Genomic DNA, 2,500 nt, shown 5'->3' on the forward strand with positions numbered 1-2,500 from the left:
TAAGCAATACCGGGAGAATTACGTGAAACGTACAAGGGGACGGCGTTCGTATCGGCCTCCATCACACATTTCTTTTTTTGCGTTTAATTACATGAGACCGGCATGACACTGAACGGCAGACCGGTCTGACTTCGTGTATGTTGATGTACCGAGACGAAAAACTCTTAGACTAGTAAACATGCCCGCAGATTTTTGTCAGCAACATATCTAAGACCGGGTCCAAAAATTTCAAACTATATATGCTTTGGGGTCAGTGATATATTTATTACACAGAAGATATGATTTCATCCCGAAACCAGGCAGCAAGCATTTCGTCCCGGTTTCATGTAAGCGGCTGCAAAAATTTCATACCGGTACAAATTTTGGAAAGCACTTATCAAAGACATACAGTAAGGGCTGTATTGAATCTGAAAAGTTGGGTTGAACGCTACGACTTCTGCAGGTAATTCTGTTAAAATTAAATATGTTTGTCTCGATGAGTTTGATAAAGCAGTGTGGAGTTCATTTCCTACATTCATAATAATTTACCAAGTCTGTTAGGGAAGTAATTAATTTCTGTCATAATTATACATAATAGCACATAGTGACACAGCTGCACATTCACTATCAGCATTTGATCCATACAATAAAACATCACCTTGATGATCCCTTGATGGCATGTGAACCAGGGTTTCTCTAGGTTACGTCCCTGCAAAGGTTAAAGTTACCAGCAATATGCCAAGCGGTGGACCAGACTTTTAAAAAGAAACTATATATTTCTTTTAAATAGTGTTTCGTTTCCGGAATGGTAAGGGCACGAGAAGAGATGAAATACTGAAGTGTGGGTCACTCGGTCCATGAACTGTAATATTTATTTCGCTTCGTCTATTGAAACTCTCGAGAAATAAATCTAGAAATGTGAACGCAAACTCTCTGAACGGTGAGAATCCTGTCAAGGAATATTAACCATTTAAGAAAATAACACATACTTGTTTATGTGCACAATACATCGAAGCATAAAGTCTACAAATACCAATTTAACCTGGATGACCTCGGTACATTGTTAATCAAATATGTTCCAGCAAGTTTCCTCCTTTTTCTTCTTTTTTTAAAATAGACGTCTCAGCCTTTCCTCTGTAATTCTGCTCGGTTCTCGGTCACGTCTATGTCGATGTACATGCAAATCCTTTGGAATCAAGTCTTAACATTGAGAATCAATTAACTGTACAGCCTTTCAAACTACATCACAATTATTTTTTAAAGAGCTGATCACAGTCTCCGCTGATGATATCAAATCTTGTAAAACTAGAACAGAACTATAAACACGAGATGGCAATGAACACGATCGCTCATACGGCTTGTTGAACCAAGGATATAAGACCATTACAAAGAAACAAACTGTTTTAAAGCAATAACGAGATGCTTCCGTGAAGCATACACTGGGTTGCCTGTGGTACGTGTTATAGAAAATCAGAAGGCACTGAATTGTGTGGTATTGAACTACAGGATTCCAGTCTCTGAAGAATAACAAAATAAAAGAGAAGCGAAAAACATTGGGTTAGTGTCTGGATGGGAGACCAAAACAATAAACCCCTCATAAAACAGAAGCATCGGACCGAAAATACTATTAACGCTAACAAATGCGAACTCAGCAAGGTACAGATATTGTTAGCTTGCTTTATGCAAAACAAGAACATCATTCTAAAAGCTTATTCTACACAAAAAATAGGTTCTGGAGCTAGGTAATTTTGAGAGTGGAAATCAAGGTTACGCGGCAGACGGCAAATACAAACTCACGATTTAATTAAGTTAACACACCAGAAAGACGCTAACCTCATTTTGACAAGAAAATGCTTTACTATTGGCACAAAAACTATCCAGTTAAGCTCGTATATCATAAAACATGATGAATTCATAAAGGCCACCTTTTCCAGCGAACAATGATTTGAAACAAACAAAATATTTGCTATTAGAGGCAAGAACCCCTTCTATTTCATTACGTGCGTGAAGAGAAGAAACTCAATCGTGTCAAATATGCGCAATATTGCAACAAACTAAATTTCAGGATCAAACCGCTTACAAGAAGAACCTTTTCCTTGAATAATGAAGCACAAAATACACGACAAGCTTTCTTTCAAAAAATTCTTGGCTGCCACATTTCCAATTATTTTTTTTTTACCTGAGGACTGTGCAGCGTTGATCACAGATCCACGTAAGGTGTTCGATTCGTTCTCTGTCTTTGTTGAACCCATAAGTTACCAGAGAATTTTCCATTTGGTTTCGGTGTTCTACATAACACCACAATTGGTAAAATATTATTTTAGAAATACAGCTCACTTTGATTTCGGCTCGACGGGCGATAGATTGTTGTCGAAGTCCATTACTCCTCGCTTTTGAGATTCCAGGTGTTGGTTTTTCACCGCCTGCCTAGTTTATCCAACTGACTTTCCATTATTGAGCTCCATAAGGGTATATTTTGTTTAAGGATCCACTAAAACGCCATTCGCGTTACATGACTTTC

The 2,500-nt window shown here is 37.9% G+C and overlaps 1 pseudogene; it reads left to right on the forward strand.

Annotated features, from left to right (window-relative positions):
• The window catches only part of LOC137967433 (uncharacterized), a 15,745-nt pseudogene that overhangs the window by 1,972 nt on the left and 11,273 nt on the right, over positions 1 to 2,500 (forward strand).

This window comes from Montipora foliosa, chromosome 1, assembly GCF_036669935.1.
Source record: "Montipora foliosa isolate CH-2021 chromosome 1, ASM3666993v2, whole genome shotgun sequence".
Taxonomy (NCBI): Eukaryota; Metazoa; Cnidaria; class Anthozoa; order Scleractinia; family Acroporidae; genus Montipora; species Montipora foliosa.